Consider the following 20,082-nt stretch of genomic DNA (forward strand, 5'->3'; position numbering starts at 1 on the left):
ACATCCTACTGAGGAAAACAGAAAGGAACACAAACTGTAGCAAGTGAAGTGCAAAAGTATAAATAGGCAGGTCAAAAAAGAATTTGAAGAGCAACTACCAAAAGACACAAAAACTAACAGCAAATTTATTTTAAGTATATCAGAAACAGGAAGCCTGCCAAACAATCAGTGGGGCCAGTGGATGATCAAGGTGCTAAAGAATTACACAAGGAAGACAAGGTCATTGCAGAGAAACTAAACAAATTATGTCCATTGGTCTTCACTGCAGAGGATGTGAGGGAGAGTCCCACACTTGAGCCATTCTTTTTAGGTGACAAATCTGAGGAATTGTCCCAAATTTAGATATCAATAGAGGAGGTTTTGGAAAAAAATTGATACATTAAACAGTAATAAGTCACCAGGACCAGATGGTATTCACAGAGTTCTGAAAAAAATCGAATATGAAATTGCAGAACTACTAACTGTGGGATGTCACCTAATGTTTAAATCATCCTCTGTACCAGTTGACTGGAGGATACCTAATATAATGCTCTAGAGGTGATCCTGGCAATTACAAGCCAGTAAACCTAATCTCAGGACCAGGTAAATTGGTTGAAACTATAGTAAAGAACAGAATGATCAGACACATAGATGAACACAGTATGTTGGGGAAGAGTCAACACGGCTATTGTAAAGGGAAATCATGCCTCACCAATCTATGAGAATTCTTTTAGGGGCACAACAAACATGTGGACAAGGTTACTTGGACTTTCAGAAAACCTTTGACAAGGTCCGTCACCAAAGGCTTTTCAGCAAAGTTAGCACGCATGGGATAAGAGGGAAGGTCCTCTCATGGATCAGTAACTTATTTAATGATAGTAAACAAAGGGTAGGAATAAATGGTCAGTTTTCACTGTGGAGAGATGTAAATAGTGGGGTCTTGCAAGGATCCTTACTAGGACCAGTCCTGTTCAACATATACATCAATGATCTGGGAAAAGGGGTACACAGTGAGGTGGCAAAGTAGCACAATCCCTGGGTGTAGCTGCAGTTGTATCAATATAAAGATGCTTTTATACCAGTGTAGCTATTTCTGTATGGGTTTGGGAATAAGCTATACCATCATAAGGCATCTTTATGCCTCTGTAACTGCATCCACACTAGGGGTTGCATTGGTATAACTTTTTTGGTAAAAAAGAAAAAATCACACCTCAAACTGAAATAGAATCATAGAATATTAGGGTTGGAAGAGACCTCAGGAGGTCATAGAGTCCAAGCCCTGCTCAGAGCAGGACTAACCTGAACTAAACCATCCTAGCCATTGCTTTGTCAAGCCAGGCCTTAAAAACCTCTAAGGATGGAGATTGCACCACCTCCCTAGGTAACGCATTCCAGTACTTCACTACCCTCCTAGTGAGATAGTTTTTCCTAATATCCAACCTAGACCTCTCCCACTGCAACTTGAGACCACTGCTCCTTGTTCTGTCATCTGCCACCACTGAGAACAGCCTAGTTCTATCCTCTTTGGAACCCCCTGGCAGGTAGTTGAAAACAGCTATCAAATCCCCCCTCACTCTTCTCTTCTGCAGACTAAACAATCCCAGTTCCCTCAGCCTCTCCTCATAAGTCATGTGCCCCAGCCCCCTAATCATTTTTGTTGCCCTCCGCTGGACGCTCACCAATTTGTCCACATCCTTTCTGTAGTGGGAGGGCCCAAAACTGGATGCAGTACTCCAGATGTGGCCTCCCCAGTGCTGAATAAAGGGGAATAATCACTTCCCTCGATCTGCTGGTAATGCTTCTACTAATGCAACCCAATATGCCATTAGCCTTCTTGGCAACCAGGGCACACTGTTGACTCATAGCCAGCTTCTCCTCCACTATAATTCCCAGGTCCTTTTCTGCAGAACTGCTGCTTAGCTAGTCAGTCCCTAGTCTGTAGCGGTGCATGGGATTCTTCCGTCCTAAGTGCAGGACTCTGCACTTGTCCTTGTTGAAGCTCCTCCTATTTCTTTTGGCCCAATCCTCCAGTTTTGTACTAGTTATACAAGTACAAAAACTGTGTAGACCAGGCCTTCTAGTTGGACACCTTTAGGCCAATTTATAGACGCTTACTGATGTGGACTAAGGCCTTGATTTTGCACACCCAAGTTGCGCTGGTTTAACCAAAATCAGTTTTAACATTGATTTAGTTGAACTGGTGCAAACACACTTAAATTGGGTTACAACTGGCTCGTATCAGTTTGGCTTAGTTCAGTGAGTTACTGACAAGCTAAATCAGTAACTGTAAGTTATACTCAATCAGTGTCACTCTCCATTTGGGCCAGTGAGTTGAAAGGGGTCAGAGGAACTCCTTGTGAAATCAAACTAACTTAATTCTGCCCAGTGCTGCCCTAGCCTAGCTGAGGGTGCTATGGTAAGTCCCCAGTTCAGGAGTCAATGAGTGTTTTTAGAACCTGTGAACTGAGTTTATGGGATGGTGGCCAGGGGAGAGAGCAGGTGCATTATTGTTACAGCTTGTTTCAGAGCTGGGGTCCTCAAACTTTTTTCCATTGTGTGGACTCAGAGGGACACTCCCATCCCACCAGGGCATCTCCTCCACTGTGGCTTCAGTATCCTCTATTCCTTGTTGGTTGACTCCCTCTATCCCCATACATCTATCCAGGGATTCATCTCCATCTGCTTAAGTGATCCACCAGCTACACAAGGACCCAGTACTGTGCACACCTAGGGAACCACCCCTATTGTCATAGCAGTGAACACTTGGTGGGGAATTTTACTTGGAGAGATGGGGTTCCCCTGACCCTCCGCATCCCTTGGAATCCCCAGTCCTCCCTCCACTCCAAGTTCTGAGTTGCTGGATGCATGATCCCTGGGCTGCCAAGGGGGGAGGGTGTGGGGAGGGAGGCGAGCGCAGAGATTTTTGACACGCTCCCTAACCATTCTGCTGAGAGTCATCAATTATGCAAGGGAACTGCACGCTGCACGGGGGGGAAGGCAGGGGAGGCAGCGCGCTAAGATGGCGACAACCGCAGTTTCTCCTGCAGCTTTCCCACCTCTGCAGTCCAGCAACGCCTTGCGGGAGTCACGCTAGTGCAGCCCCCACAGTAAGTTGCAGCCCCAGGCCGGGACCCCCGCGAGGCGCGCAGGGTCTCGCAAACCCCTGCCCCCATTTGCTCTTTTTGCCACCCCCTCTCTTCCCCCCTCCAGGTGGGGGTTTTGCCGCAGAGCGATTTTCCAGCACCGGCAGCTCCTTGCTTGCATTTGGGCCAGTTTCTCTCCCGCCTACCGAGCTGGGGCGCCAGGGTGTCCCCCCTCCCCAAATCTGTCCCAGCAGCACCATCCCCTCGGCTGCGTTGGGGAGCACAGGTCCGCTTGCCAGCTGCCCGTGTGGGTCTTTCCCCTTCCCCCAGGTGGGGGGTCGTTTCCCTGCGCTGCACCCCTCTTAATCCGCACTGGGGGTCTGGGGCTTCTGGCCAGCTGTTGTGTGTTCCCAGCCTCCATCCCCTTGTCCCAGCAGCCTGGGATCCTAGCCGGCACTGGGGCGCCTGGGGCTGCGGCTTAGCGCCTTTCCCTTCCCCAGCTGCGGGAAGCCGGGCCTCCTTTCCCCAGTCGCAGCTCGGCTCCCCCGTCTGCAGTGGGGCAGGGCGGGGGCTGCCGGTCAGCCCCTGGGCCAGGGTACTTCTCCTGTAGCTGCGACAGCCCCCGCCCCACCAGCCGGGGACCTGGTGCATTCCCCCACCCAGTCCGCCCACCCTCAATCCTACCAGCGGCCTGGGCTCCATCTAGGCCCCTTCTCCATGCCAGTCCCCCTAATCTGGGGAGCCTGCCCATAGCCCAGTGGACTCCCCACTCATTCTCGGTTCTTTCCAGCCCCTCTAGCTGTGGAGCTGGTCCCTTCTGCACTCCCCTTCAACTCTTAGCAGCCGGAGGCCCCCCCGCCCACATTCCAGCCGGGGGCGAAGGGGGAGAGACGCGAGAGGTCGTCTGGAGGTTTTAACCTGATACAGGGCTTGGTACCCCAGTTTTTGCCTTTGAGCCCCCTATGTCACTAAGGTTTTTGGGAGGGGGATGCAGGGTTTTTAAGTGGAATGGGTTTGTTGTGTGCATGTTTGCAAGTCTTAAAGACAGGGTGTCAGTCCCGTCCCCCCCTTCCTGGTGCACATTACACCCAGCTGATGTGGGGGTGGGGAAGCTGGAAGGTGCACCCCACAGTGAGAGCTGATGATGACCGGAGGTAAAGTCTGAAATGGGGGGGGGGCACTTTGCAACACTTCTCTCAAGCGGCTAACTCCAGGAATTTTGGGAAGAGACTGCGGGCGTGGTAGGTTTATACGCTGCTTCCCCTCCATATGCTCTGTGTGTGCTGCAAATACCCGGCATGACATTGCTTAGGAGTAGTTTTCCGGTGGGATCGTTGTTTGGGGGGGGGGGTGCGGAGCATATTTCCATTGCACGTTGACTCCTAACCTGGTCCTTGTAACGTTGCAGCCGGGGACGCGAGACCCCTACGCCCTGCCCTTTACACTGGGAAAAGGATTTGGTTGGGGAGAGGAGGAGCAGGACTATCCTTTGGGGGAAAGCAGAGAAAATATTAAAAGTTTTCTGTGTATTCCCCACACCCCCTTTAAGATTTGATCATCCGTATATAAATAGTGTGTGTATATTGGAGTGGGGGAAGACGGTGTACCATGGTGATGTGTAAAAAGAAAAGGAGGACTTGTGGCACCTTAGAGACTAACCAATTTATTTGAGCATGAGCTTTCGTGAGCTACAGCCGTGCTATGGGATCGAAGCTCTTGTAAAAACAAATCAAGGTACAGGGCTTGTCTAACCTGGGATGTGTGCAATGCTAAGCAACAAATAATAATTATAGCCTTATTTTATTTACTTTCTTGGTGACTGTTTTTAGGGGTTTGATTTCCCCTTTGTTAGTGACTGGTTATATATGTATAAAGTATCTTTAAAGCTTATTTACCTTCCTTCTTGACCCATCTGCTGGGTTTCTGTTGTACTGGGACAGGGGGTGGTCCCTTATGCTTTTTGGGTTTGTTGTGGGCTTCAGGTGTGTGGTGCTGAAATGGACAGTTCCCTGGAAACAGAAACGGGCTAGTGAATCTCTTCATCTTTCCAGCTGCATTGCTCCCTACAGTGTGTTTGTGTAAGCTGGGGTCATACCCGGGCCCAGTTATTGATCACTAATTCATACCATTTTGGGTTTTTCTCCTTTTCTGAGGCTAGTGGAAGCTGCTCACAGTGACATTATGCTACCAGAAATTCTTATCTAGAATGTAAGAACGGCCATACTGGATCTGGGTCAGACTAACAATCCATCTAGCCCAGTGTCCTGTCTTCTGACAGTGGCCAGGGCCAGATGCTTAAGTGAGAGTGAACAGAACAGGGCAACGATGGAGTGATCCATTCCTGTCTTCTACCGCCAGCTTCTGTCAGTCAGAGATTTAGGGTCTCCCTGAGCATGGGTTGTGTCCCTGTCTATTTTGGTTAATAGCCATTGATGGACCTTTCCTCCTTGAACTTATCTACTAATTTTTTGAACCCAGTTATATCTGTGGCCTCATTATACCCCCTGTCAATGAGTGCATTGCGTGAAGAAGTTTTATGTTTGTTTTAAATCTGCTGGCTATTAATTTCATTGGGTAATCCCTGTTTCATGTGTTATGTGAAGAGGTAAATAACACTTCCTTATTCACTTTCTCCACACTATTCATGATTTTATAGACCTATATCATATCTGCCCTTAATCGTTTCTTTTTTTTTAAGATGAACAGTCCCAGTCTTTTTAATCTCCCCTCAGGTGGAAGTTGCTCCATTCCCCTAATCATTTTTGTTGCCCTTCTTTGTACTTTTCCCAATTCTAATATATATATTTTTGAGGTGGGGCAACCAGAACTGCACACAGTATTCAAGATATGGGCATACAATGGCTTTATGTAGTGGCATCATATTTTCTGCCTAATTATCGATCCCTTTTCTAGTGGTTTCTAACATTTTGTTAACTTTTTTGACTGCTGCTGCACATTGAGCAGATATTTTCTGAGAACTATCCATAATGACTCCAAGCTCTCTTTCTTGAGCGGTAACAGCTATTCAGAACCCATCATTTAATATGTATAGCTGGAATTATGTTTTCCAATGTGCATTACTTTGCATTTATCAACAAGGAATTTCATTTGCTATTTTGTTGCCCAGTCATCCAGTTTTGTGAGATCCCTTTGTAACTTGTTGCAGTCAGCTTTGGACTTACCTATCTTGAGTAATTTTGAATCCTCTGCAAACTTTGCCACCTCACTGTGTACCCCTTTTCCTAGATCTTTTATGCATATGTTGAACAGAATTGATTCCAGTACAGATCTTTGGGCGACCCCATTATGTACCTCTTTCCACTGTGAAAACTGGCCATTTACTCCTAACCCTTTGTTTCTTGTCTTTTAATAAATTACTAATCCATGAGAAGACCTTCCTTCTTATCTCATGAATGCCTACTTTGCTTGAGAGCCTTTGTTGAGAGGCTTTATCAAAGGCTTTCTGAAAGTCCAAGTACATTATATCCACTGGTTCACCCTTGTCCACATGTTTGACACCCTAAAAGAATTCTAATAGACTAGTGAGATGCAATTTCCCTTTTCAAAAGACGCGTTGAGTCTTCCCCAACATATTGTGTTCATGTGTCTGATCCTTCTGTTCTTTACTATAGTTTCTACCAGTTTGCCTGGTACTGAAGTTAGGCTTACTGACCTGTAATTGCCAGGTCAGTAATCGCCTCTGGAGCCATTTAAAAAAAATAGGCATTACATTAGGTATCCTCTAGTTAACTGGTACAGAGGATGATTTAAGCATTAGGTGACATCCCACAGTTAGTAGTTCTGCAATCTCATATTTAAGTTCTTTCAGAACTCTTTGGTGAATACCATCTGGTCCTGGTGACTTATTACTGTTTAATGTATCATTTTGTTCCAAAACCTCCTCTCCTGACATCTCAATCTGCAACAATTCCTCAGATTTGTCACCTAAAAAGAATGGCTCAAGTGTGGGAATCTTCCGCCCATCCTCTGCAGTGAAGACCAATACAAAGAAGTTGTTTAACTTCTCTGCAATGACCTTGCCTTCCTTGAATGCTCCTTTAGCACCTTGATCGTCCATTGGCCGCGCTGATTGTTTGGCAGGGTTCCTGCTTCTGATATACTAAAAAACAAAATTGCTGTTAGTTTTTGCATCTTTTGCTAGTTGCTCTTCAAATTCTTTTTTGGCCTGTCTAATTATACTTTTACACTTGACTTGCTAGAATTTGTTCCTTTCTAGTGTACTGAGTAGTAGAAAGCTGCTTAAAATGATCTTAATGCTTCTCTGAGATATAATTTCAATACTGTTGACTTACAGCTCTGGGGTTGCTAATGTAATAAACAGCATGACAATATTTATACAGGTCTTTAGAAGATCATATTATGTGTAGCTGCGATAAGTAAAATGCCAGGCATCTCAGACGAACCTTGGATATCAATAATTTCAGTCAAACATCCTTCAGGGTGTTCAGATAGGATTGTTAATTATAATTATAAGATTTGTACGCTTGATCTTTGTTTATAGGTTGCAACACCTGTAGTCTGGTTAGTATTCAGTGAAAGCAGTGTTTCCCAAACTTGGGACGCCACTTGTTCAGGGAAAGCCCCTGGCGGGCCCGGCCGGTTTGTTTATCTGCTGCGTCCGCAGGTTCAGCCGATTGCAGCTCCCACTGACCGCGGTTTGCTGTGCCCAGCCAATGGGGACTGTGGGAAGCAGCGCAGGCCGAGGGACGTACTGGCCGCCACTTCCCGTAGCCCCCATTGGCCGGGCACAGCGAACCGTGGCCAGTGGAAGCTGCGATTGGCCGAATCTGCGGACACAGCAGGTAAACAAACCGGCCCGGCCTGCCACGGGCTTTCCCTGAACAAGCGGCGTCCCAAGTTTGGGAAACACTGAGTGAAAGAACTAGTTCCATCACAAGTAACTTTTACCTGTTGTCTAAATTTCTATCTGTGGACGATAACCAGATCATGATACAGATGTTGTAATTTTCCTACAGTATTGATCCAGTGTGGTGCAGGGGTAACCATGTGGGGACTTCCCAACAAAGAAACCTATGCCTGATAAACAGTAGCAGGAAGAGTGATTGGGTGTGTTTAGAAATTAGAAACATGCATCCTCATTTCATTCTCAGTTAAAATTTTTAAAAAAATCAAGTAAAAAAGTAGCGTCTGATGAGAGAGAGAGAAAGTCATGAATAGTTCAAAATTCTGAAAACATAAAATCCCTCCTCCATATTCTTAGTTGCTTTGTTTAAAATTGAGTTGTTTGACTTACGTGCTTTTTAAATATGAGCTGATGTGACTCTTCTCTGAATATAAACTGATGCTTACTATTCTTCAGTGGCTTAAGATGTAATCATCACTGAAGGTTGTATGTAAATCCTAGGGCATACATTACCCATGCTGGCATGTGACTCCCATTCATTATTGATTACCTTTCTGCTGAGGAGGTTGCAATGGTCATTGAAATAAGCAAATACACTAGAATCAATGAACCTATTGATTTGTTCAAAGAAATTATCTAGGTTAAAGAATACAAGGTGAAATCAAAACAGAAGCATTTAAAAATGAAAGTCAGGTTCTTTGCAGGTGAGAATTCACATGCAGATGGTTACAGAAAACATACAGTGGACTAGCCTGGATGGCTCAGGTGATTGGTATTAGAAACATAAGAACGGCCATACTTGGTCAGACCAAAGGTCAATCTAGCCCAGTATCCTGTCTTCCAACTGTAGCCAATGCCAGGTGCCCCAGTGGGAATGAACAGAGCAGGTAATCATGGAGTGATCCATCCCCTGTCATCCATTCCCAGCTTCTGGCAAACAGAGGCTAGGGACACCATTCCTGCCTATCCTGGCTAATAGCCATTGATGGACCTATCCTCCATGAATATCTTTTTTGAACCCTGTTATAGTCTTGGCCTTCACAACATCCTCTGGCAACGAGTTCCACAGGTTGACTCTGTGTTGTGTGAAGAAATACTTCCTTTTCTTTTTTTAAAACTGCTGCCTATTAATTTCATTTGGTGACCCCTAATTCTTGTGTTATGAGAAGGAGTAAATACCACTTCCTTATTTATGTTCTCCACACCCCAGTCATGATTTTATAGACCTCTATCATATCTCCCCTTAGTTGTCTTTTTTCCAAGATGAAAAGTTCCAGTCATATAGAAGCTGTTCCATATCCCTAATAATTTTTGTTTCCCTTTTGTTTCCCTTTTCCAATTCCAATATTTTTTTTGAGTTGGGGCGACCACATATGCACACAGTATTTAAGATGTGGGCGTACCATAGATTTATATAGAGGCAATATGATATTTTCTGTCTTATTATCTATCCCTTTCTTAATGATTCCCAACATTCTGTTAGCTTTTTTGACTGCTGCTGCACATTGAGTGGATGTTTTCAGAGAACTATCCACAATGGCACCAAGATCTCGTTCTTGAGTGGTAACAGCTAATTTAGTCTCCATCATTTTATGTGTATAGTTGGAATTATGTTTTCCAATGTGCATTACTTTGCATTTATCAACATTGAATTTCATCTGCCATTTTGTTGCTCAGTCACCCAGTTTTGTGAGATCCTTTTGTAGCTCTTTGCAGTCTGCCTGGGACTTAACTCTCTTGAGTAGTTTTGTGTCATCTGCAAATGTTGCCACCTCACTGTTTACCCCTTTTACCAGCTCATTTATGAATATGTTGAATAGGGCTGGGCCCAGTACAGACCCCTGGGGGACACGAGTATTTACTCTTTCCATTCTGAAAACTGACCATTTATTCCTACCCCATATTTTAACCAGTTACCAATCCATGAGAGGACCATCCCTCTTATCTCATAACAGCTTACTTTGCTTAAGAGCCTTTGATGAAGGCTTTCTGAAAATACACTATATCCACTGGATCCCCCTTGTCCACGTGCTTGTTGACCCCCTCAAAGAATTCTAGTAGATTGGTGAGGCATGATTTCCCTTTACAAAAACCATGTTGACTCTTCCCCAACCAATTATGTTCATCTATGTGTCTGACAATTCTGTTCTTTACTTTAGTTTCAACCAGTTTGCCCAGTACTGAAGTCAGGCTTACAGGTTTCTGTAAATGCTGGGATCACTTCTGGAGCCCTTTTTAAAAATTGGCATCACATTTAGCTATCCTCCAGTCACTTGGTACAGAAGCTGATTTACATGATAGGTTACAAGCCACAGTTAGTAGTTCTGCAGTTTCACATTTGAGTTCCTTCAGAACTCTTGGGTGAATACCATCAGGTCCTGGTGACTTATTACTGTTTAATTTATCAATTTGTTCCAAAACCACCTCTAATGACACCTCAATCTGGGACAGTTCCTCAGATGTGTCACCTAAAACTAATGGTTTAGGTCTGGGAATCTCCCTCACATCCTCATCCTTGGAGACCAATGCAAAGAATTCATTTAGTTTCTCCGTAATAGCCTTATCATCCTTGTCAGCTCCTTTAGCATCTCGATCGTCCAGTGGCCCCACTGATTGTTTAGCGGCTTCCTGCTTCTGATGTACTTAAATTTGTTTTTTGGTATTACTTTTTGAGTCTTTGGCTAGCTGTTCTTCAAATTGTTTTTTGGCCTTCCTACTTATATTTTTACACTTTGCTTGCCAGAGTTTATGCTCCTTTCTATTTTGCTTACTAGGATTTAACTTCCACTTTTTAAAGGATGCCTTCTTGCCTCTCACTGCTTCTTTTACTTTGTTGTTTAGCCATGGTGGCACTTTTTTGGTTCTCTTACTATGTTTTTTAATTTGGGGGTATACATTTAAGTTGAGCCTCTATTATAGTGTCTTTAAAAAGTCTCCATGCAGCTTGCAGGGATTTCACTTTTGGCACTGTATCTTATAATTTCTGTTTAACTAACATCCTCATTTTTGTGAAACCATAGCCTATAACCCGTAGGCTACTGGTTTGAATGCAGCCTGGTACAGAGTTGATTGAAAACTTTTCCAATCTGATTGCTGCTTGGCCTGTCGGAATCAACTTGTGATCACAGTTCAGTCCCAAGTGAGAAAACCTCCAGGAAAATTGGCACCAACTGTGTCCCCTTTTGGAAATCTCAGAAGAGAGGGCATCAGGACTAACTTCCCCTTCCATGCCTAAATGTGTTTCTTGCTGCACAGGGTTGAGGTGCTTGGCAAAGCTGCATGGGGTAGTCTGAGCTACCACTGCTCGTGACTCTTTTTCTTTGGAGAAATAGAACATAAGTCTCCTCATTTCAGTGGGAGGTACTTGTATCCTGCTGTGGGGAGGGTTGGGACGCCTGTGCCATCAACCTGGTACCTTTAAAAAGCATGAAGTTAGCAATTTTAAAAAAGCTAAACAAGGAAGAATTGTGCCTTCATTCTAAGACAATTGCTGACCATTTTGTGGAGAGGTTAAAAGACAGTTTGGCCAGTTTTTTCAAAAGTTCTTAGCTGCCAGCAGCTCCGCGTTGAGAACAACAGAAAATCCCCCATTTCACAAACACACCCCCACCATTGAGAACAATGGTGACTGTTAGGAGCTGATATTGATTGAAAATATGGCCATTTATTTTAGTGCCTAAATGGGAACTGTTGGGTTCTGAGCTCTTTTGAAATCTGCTCTTTCCCAATAGACACAATTAAAGTCTCAAGGCAAAATATATCCCCAAAAGAGTTTGTGTGATTAAACTGCCTCATTTTTGTAATTTGCTGGCTGTGATACTTTGGGATTAGCACACTGAAGAGTAGCATGATAAATCAGATGCACAGTGGAGTTTGCTGAAGAGAGGTGCAGATAGCAGTCATCATGTTTAGATATTCCATCTTACTTTACTTACTGCATGCTGAGTATTTTTTAGAATGGAAGCTGTAGAGAAGTTCTGTACAATTTAAAATAATTTATCATTATTTATGAATAAACATTTATAGTTAATTAGTGCCCAAAAGCCTCAGTTAGTGGTTGGGCCCTGTTCTATGTAAACACAGATAAGAGACAGCCTCTGCTCTGGACATGATGGACATAGCGTGATTGGTTTATTGCTTAGGAATCTGTGGAGCAAAATGCTTCCTTGACAATTCTCCATTTCTGCATCTTCTGACAATAACTATTTCAGTGTTTGATCATGTGAGGATCTTCACAAACTGAGAACTGAAAGGCTCAGCTCCATGTTTCTCCTACTGCTTTTGTGTTAGCTGTGGTGTGCTACCAGACAGGCCTCTGTAGTGTGGAAGCTTATTACAGCAACCGAAGGAGTAAATCCACCTCTCTGAGAAGCGGTAGCTCGGTCAACAGAAGTGTACGCTGGGGCTTAGGTCAGTTTAACTACCTCACACAGAGTGTGAAATTTTTCACAGGCCTTGGTATCTATAAGTATCTCTGTATAAATTAACCTGATTTCATAAGTACTGGGCACCTGGAGTTCCCCTCATCTTTAGCTCTGCATTTCTGCAAGTGCGTGTGCGCATGTCGTGTGTGTGTGTGTTGGATCATGACTTTGAGTTTTGCTAGTGTTGTGGCATGAAAAGAGCTTAATTTAGGCTGCTATAGACCTCTTTCAATATCTGTTTATAATTTTAAAAGCCTTCCATTAGATCTCTCATAAAGTATAAGTTGTTAAGGCATTTGAAATCAAACCTGAATTTCTTTTATTGAAGTTTACCCACAGTTCGTTTATACCTGTCAATTCGACTATCATTCTATATAAATTTTAAGGCAGGATAAAACTTTAAATAAAATAAACTTTAAATGTGGCACCTTAGAGACTAACAAATCTATTTGGGCATAAGCTGTCGTGGGATATAACCCACTTCATCAGATGCATCCTGCTTATTGTATTTTCCACTCCATGCATCTGATGAAGTGGGTTATATCCCACGAAAGCTTATGCCTAAATAAATTTGTTAGTCTCTAAGGTGCCACAAAGACTCCTTGTTGTTTCTACAAATTCAGTCCTTCAGGATGGTGGTTTCCTATAGTAAAATAACTCCTCTAGCTAGTTGAGGCAATTCTGGCAACGTTTGGTTTTTTTTTTTTTTTTTGGCCAAAGAGAAGGTGGCTTTGACATGGGACCTTGAGGGAAGATGTTTGGAAAACAAGAAAGAAGAACATTTTAAAAATAAAACATATCACAAACAGTTTAAAATGAAAAATTGTGGCCAGCTCCAGAGATGCTAATTTACACTGACCGAGGATCTGGCTCAGATGTAGGCTAAACTATTCAGATGTGGAGGCCTCGTGTTAGTCTCCTAAAATGCATAATTAGGTACCTAAAATAAGTGTCTTGATTTTTTCAGAGATGTTGAGTACCCACTACTCCTGTGGAAACCTAATAGGGCATGTCAGTGCTTAGCACCTTTAAAAATCAGGTCACTTATTTGGTAGCCTAAATATGGATTTTAGGAGCCTAACTTAACAGCCAACAGTTGTGAATGTGGGGGCCTGTTCTTCAGTGGATCCCTGGATCCTGTAATCCTTGATGGCTTAAATGAGAATTGAGTGTTTACTATTTGTATTATTGTAGCACTGAGGAGCCTAGTTATGGACCACAGTCCCATTGTGCTAGGTATTGTACAAACATAACCAAAAAGACAGTCCCTGCCCCAGAGAGCTGACAATCTGAGTAAAGTGAGTGGTGTGTGGGCACTGTGCTGGCTCTCCCCCTCGGAGTAACTTTCACCTGAAGTGAGCATGGTTCTATCCAACTGAGTAAGCTCTGACTATGAACAGAGGAAGGGATGAAAATGGTGGTATCATAACGGCTAGCGCTGCTCAGCCAATTTAAACCCAACGCATCATTAGCCTGCATGGCTCATGCGCAGAATGTATGGGAACGATGAGGATCTGGCAACCACTAAGTATCTGGCATAATAACAGAGGATTGGAAGGCGGCTCATTCTCCCCTTCCACTTCTGTTTGTTGCATATAGGGCCTTTGTTGCAATAGTAGTGAGCACCTCATGTTCTTTAATGTGTGTATTCTCACAGTGCTTCTCGTAAAGTTGGGTGGTGCTGTTGCCCTCACTGTACAAGGAATGAGGCACAGAGAGGCTAAGTGACTTCCCAAAGTCACATAGAATCGGCAGAGCACGGAATTGCACCTGGGTCTTCTGAGTCCCAAGTCAGTGTCCTAACCACTGGACATCCTTCCTCTATCAGCCTTTAAAAAAGGAGAATGTGAACCACAAAACTTTAATTTTGTCCACTTCCTGGACACTACAGTGCTAATAAGCGATGGTCACATCAACACCACCCTATACCGGAAACCTACTGACTGCTATACTTACCTACATGCCTCCAGCTTTCATCCAGACCACACCACACAATCCATTGTCTACAGCCAACCTGTACGATACAACCACGTTTGCTCCAATCCCTCAGACAGAGACAAACACCTACAAGATCTCTATCAAGCGTTCTTACAACTACAATACCCACCTGCTGAAGTGAAGAAACAGATTGACAGAGCCAGAAGAGTACCCAGAAGTTACCTACTACAGGACAGGCCCAACAAAGAAAGTAACAGAACACAGCTAGCCGTCACCTTCAGCCCCAACTAAAACCTCTGCAGCGCATCATCAAGGATCTACAACCTATCATGAAGGACGATCCCTCACTCTCACAGATCTTGGGAGACAGGCCAGTCCTTGCTTACAGACAGCCTCCCAACCTGAAGGAAATACTCACCAGCAACCACACAACAGAACCACTAACCCAGGAACCTTTCCTTGCAACAAAGCCCGTTGCCAACTGTGTCCACATATCTATTCAGGGGACACCATCATAGGGCCTGATCACATCGGCCACACTATCAGAAGCTCGTTCACCTGCACATCTACCAATGTGATATATGCCACCATGTGCCAGCAATGTCCCTCTGCCATGTACATTGGCCAAATCAGACAGTCTCTACGTAAAAGCATAATTGGACACAAATCAGACATCAAGAATTATAACATTCAAAAGCCAGTCAGAGAACACTTGAATCTCCTTGGTTATTTGATTACACACCTACAAGTCGCAATATTACAACAAAAAAACTTCAAAAACAGACTCCAACAAGAGACTGCTGAATTGGAATTAATTTGCAAACTGGACACCATTAAATTAGGCTTGAATAAAGACTGGGAGTGGATGGGTCACTACACAAAGTAAAACTATTTCCCCATGCTTATTTAACCCCCCCCCCCTTACTCTCACCTTCTTGTCAACTGTTGGAAATGGGCCATCCTGATTATCACTACAAAAGGTTTTTTTCTCCTGCTGATAATAGCTCACCTTAATTGATCACACTCATTATAGTGTGTATGGCAACACCCATTTTTACATGTTCTCTGGTGTGTGTGTGTATCTATATCTTCCTACTGTATTTTCCACTGCAGACATCCGATGAAGTGGGTTTTAGCCCACGAAAGCTTATGCTCAAATACATTTGTTAGTCTCTAAGGTGCCACAAGTCCTCCTCGTTCTTAAAACTTTAGTGCTTCATCTGAATTAATCTCCAGGTTCCCACATGGGATTGGGGATAATTGAAAGGCAGTTCTGACTATTGGCTAGTTCAGGAGACAGGAGTCCAGAAGTCTGGGTTCTGCTGTTCTCAGCTCTGTTGACGCTGGGCAAGGCACATTGCTGCCAATGTGTATCTTTTTAAAATTGACTGATTAGTTTCCTACATGTTCACATCTCTGATAGAGCCCCCTTTAAATAGCAGCCCCAGAATTTTTTAAAGTTCCTCTTTTTAAAAATATAGGGGTTTTTCTGCTCTTTTTCTGATAGCTAGGCGGTGTCTGTGCAGGAGTTACACTGCTCCTCCTCTCCCCTTCTACTGTGTGCCTGCTTTTGCCTACTGCTTGTTCAGTTTCAGCTTTGCTGCGGCATCCTCTTGAAAGCCCTGGGCAGAGCCTGCAGCTCGGCTCCCCACAGAGCACATTGCAGAGGAGTCAGGTCATCATGCTCCTGCATGAGACAGGGAGTGCAATTGACCATCAACAGAACATTGATTGCTGTTTGTACTTTAGATAAGCTATTACCAGCAGGAGAGTGGGGTTTGGGGGGGGTGGGGAGAAAACCTGGATTTGTGCTGGAAATGGCCCATCTTGATTATCATACACGTTGTAAGGAGAGTGATCACTTTAGATAAGCTATTGCCAGCAGGAGAGTGGGGTGGGGGGAGAGAAAACCTTTTGTAGTGGTAAACACCCATTTTTTCATGGTCTGTGTGTATAAAAACATCTTCTGTACTTTCCACAATATGCATCCAATGAAGTGAGCTGTAGCTCACGAAAGCTTATGCTCAAATAAATTGGTTAGTCTCTAAGGTGCCACAAGTACTCCTTTTTTTTTTATGAATACAGACTAACACGGCTGTTACTCTGAAACCTGTTTGTACAGTGAAACTACAAAGTGCTGTCAGATACACAACATGAACTGGCTTGGGGGGAAAAACAGAAAAATATTTTACTTCTCATTAATCTCCTTCCATTACAGTAATCTTGGAAGATATTTGTAACAACTGTGGGTATACATTTTCAGAGGGAAATGTGGTTTTCACGTTGCTGGTGTCTCTGGATCAATATTATTATATCTTTGTATTTGATCGCACCTAGAAGCCCCAGCTGAGATCAGAGCACTGCGCAGTCCCTGCCCCCTATGAGTTTACATTCTAAACAGGCGAGACAGACACAGTGGGATAGGAGAGGAAACAGAGGCAGTAGGAAGTGAAGCAGTTAACCCAAGGTTACGTAGCAGGTCAGTAGCAGAGCTAGGAATACAGTCCAGATCTCTGGACTCCCAGTTTAGTGCCCTAAACACCAGACCACATTGTTCTGCTTGGATTCTTGACCCAGCTGGGGGTGTCATGTAAACAGAACTGAGAATGGGTTGTAATGGGAAGAAGCCGATACTGGAAACTCTGTGGTGGGGCTGAGACTCTTCAGCATGTTGATTACTGACTTGAAACAAGGCCACGTCTGTTGAGTATCAACATTTGCTGAAGCCACCTGGATGTACCGTTAAAAGCTTAAGAGCAAAAGAACATCTTCAGAAAGCCGCAGACAAGCTAGGAGAGTGGCCCGCTGTTTGCAGTAGACAGGCTAAGGACCCCATTGTGCTAGCCTTTGTACATGTATATAATGGAAAGATGATTGCTGCCCAAAGTGACCCCCAGTCTGAGGTCTGTGAAGTGATTGGATTTGCACCTTTGAAGTTCATGCACTGCTAGATGAAGACCTGGATTGCCCTGGCAAGGTGCGGCACCTGGGGATTCAAAGTAGCAGCAGTATGGAGATGGAAGCGATTGGTTCAGTTTTGGCAAAGCAGGAGGAATGGGATTACAGGCTGAATTTAAAGAGGTGTTTATAAACAGGATGGGGGAAGTTATTCATCTTGTATTACTGTATCAGGACTCAGGAGCCTGCTCTGAAGCCCATTGGAAAGACTCCCAATACCTTCAGTGGGCTTTGGAGCAGGCTCACAGGTCGGTCCAGCCTGGTGCTCTGCTTAGTCTGTCTCGGACTAGGATAACCAAACTCACTGGGACTTCATTGTTGACTCAGCCTTTAAGAACATAAGAATGGCCATACTGGGTCAGACCAAAGGTCCATCCAGCCCAGTATCCTGTCTACCGACAGTGGCCAATGCCAGGTGCCCCAGAGGGAGTGAACCTAACAGGTAATGATCAAGTGATCTCTTTCATGCCATCCATCTCCATCCTCTGACAAACAGAGGCTAAGGACACCATTCTCTACCCATCCTGGCTAATAGCCATTAATGGACTTAACCTACATGAATTTATCCAGTTCTCTTTTAACCCCTGTTATAGTCCTAGCCTTCACAACCTCCTCAGGCAAGGAGTTCCACAGGTTGACTGTGCGCTGTGTAAAGAAGAACTTCCTTTTATTTGTTTTAAACCTGCTGCCCATTAATATTCATTTGGTGGCCCCTAGTTCTTTCATTCCTGAGAAGTAAATAAACTGAGATCTACACAAGTTACTATAAGAGAGATGGGACCTGGTGAGTAATATTCTGTCTTCCTTGTGCAAGCTTAAAAAATTGTATGACACATGACATAAAAGTAAGGGTTTGTCCAAAGTTCACCTTAGGCTCTTGGTCATGCAGTGTGCTGTGTGCCAGCTGACCACATGGCCACCCCTCTCACCTCATAGGTAGCTTCATTACCTTGGTAGAGTATGTATATATTATTTACTAGAGATGGAAAAAACATTTTAGGTCCCACAGAGGTTGTCTCCCTGACAGAAGAGTACTGTCCCCTTCAATTTACTCCTAGTATCTCGTCCAGTCTAATTTTAAAGGAGTAGGCCATAGGGTGTGGGTGTGTGCATACGCGTGTGTATACTGATACATAGATGCATGTGTCTGTATGAAGTTGTGAAATATATACAACTTCACTCAGGCGGACCCTACACAAACAACAGGGAGACACGTTGCGAATGACTGAATCTTGCAAATTAATAAATGAACAAATGCATTGAAACAAGGATACTGCCTCAAAATATGTTTTAATTTATTTTATTGACTTTAATAATTTATGATAGTGCTTCACAAGGCAGCCGTAAGTGGACTGTAGGGAGCACTTGTGAAAATAATGAACTTTTGGTAACTGAAGATTTCACCTGCAGTGCTCTTCTTTCTTGTTAAATCTTCGAGGGGGGAGTGTGTGATTGGTCAGACAAGGTGCAGGGCAATAGAGAAACAGGCCCAAGGGGAGGTGTTTTGTATGTTAAATGTGAAATCCTGGCTCCATTCAAGTCAATGGGAGTGAAGCCACGATTTAACCCCTGATGTTTGATTATTCTCAATAAGGAAAATTCAGACCATTCCCACTGATTCCACTGCACAGGCCACGTAGCAAAGGGCACTTTGCTAGAATTTGCAAGATATTAAATTCTTCATCCTCCAGCAGTAGAAACATTGATGCTTTCCCCTTTTCTACTACAAATTCCAGCCTCTGTTCTGGTTAATTTCTTTAGGCCCCAGCCAGAGCTTGTTGCTTTTAAAATAAGGCTTCTGGCTGAGTGTTCTTATAGGTTTTGTCTAGGTTGGAGAAACTTACCCGGCTATGTGCAGATTGGAAGGAGGTGTGCTTCAGCGGGACTAGATACATATTGGGTCTGAACTATTTTAGTTCCGGTCTGAGTGCAGATTAGTTGATTAGTTCAGCTAGTCCTGCGGCTGTCTTCCAAGTGGCTATTCAAAGTCTCCCAGAATACACTGCTTCTGCGCGTTGAACTGTGAAACTGTGGGATAGATACTTGTGGGCCATAGGAACTGCTGAACTGTATCAGACCAGTGGCCCATCTAGCCCAGTATCCTGTTTCTGACAATGGCCAACTTCAGAGGAAGGTGCAAGAAACCATGCAGTGGGCAGGTATGAGATAATCTGCCCCCATACCTAGGGAAGCTCCTTTTCTAACCCCCATTAATTAAAGGTGGCTTGTTATTTGTATTATGGTAGCACTTAGGAGCCCCAGTCATGGATCAGGATCCCATTGTGCTAGGCCCTGTACAAATGCAGATCAAAAAGGTGGTTCCTGCCCCAAAGAGTGAAATCTGCCCTGAAGAAGTAGGGTTTACAGCCCTTCCAAAGCTCTTGATTTTGCTTTGTTAATAGGTCTGTTTTGTCTCTAAATGTGTTCATTATCTATATAAATGTTCAGTCCTTTTTTGAACTCTACTAAACTTGAGATGAGATTTTCAAATGCTATGAAGAGAGTTGGGGTACACCTACACAGGAGCTGGGAGGTGTAATTCCCACGTCAGGTAAACGTACACGTGCTAGCTCAGCATATGAGTGCAGTCCTGCCCAGCCCTCTGGGTACACATTTGGGCAGCTAGGCCTGAGCCACTGCCCGTGGTGCCACAGCCACGCTATTTTTCTGAGCTAGCTCAAGCTAAAGTAGTGTCTGTATGTCTACCTGACCTGGTGATTCCACCTCCAGCTGCTGTGAAGACCTAATTAAAAATCACCTTTCCATGGGGCTTGTGCTCCTAAACCACTTACTCACTCTTGAAAATCTTGACTGG

General features: G+C 44.1%; 1 protein-coding gene across 1 annotated transcript in view; it reads left to right on the forward strand.

Annotated features, from left to right (window-relative positions):
• The first annotated feature begins 2,961 nt into the window (after positions 1-2,961).
• SCN8A (sodium voltage-gated channel alpha subunit 8) overlaps positions 2,962-20,082 on the forward strand; it is a 114,107-nt gene continuing 96,986 nt past the window's right edge. The window contains exon 1 of the mRNA XM_073319060.1: positions 2,962-3,086. The gene's annotated coding sequence lies outside the window, so the exon portion shown is untranslated. The remainder of the gene's footprint in view (positions 3,087-20,082) is intronic.

The sequence above is a fragment of the Lepidochelys kempii genome, chromosome 20, assembly GCF_965140265.1.
Source record: "Lepidochelys kempii isolate rLepKem1 chromosome 20, rLepKem1.hap2, whole genome shotgun sequence".
In the NCBI taxonomy this organism is placed as follows: domain Eukaryota; kingdom Metazoa; phylum Chordata; order Testudines; family Cheloniidae; genus Lepidochelys; species Lepidochelys kempii.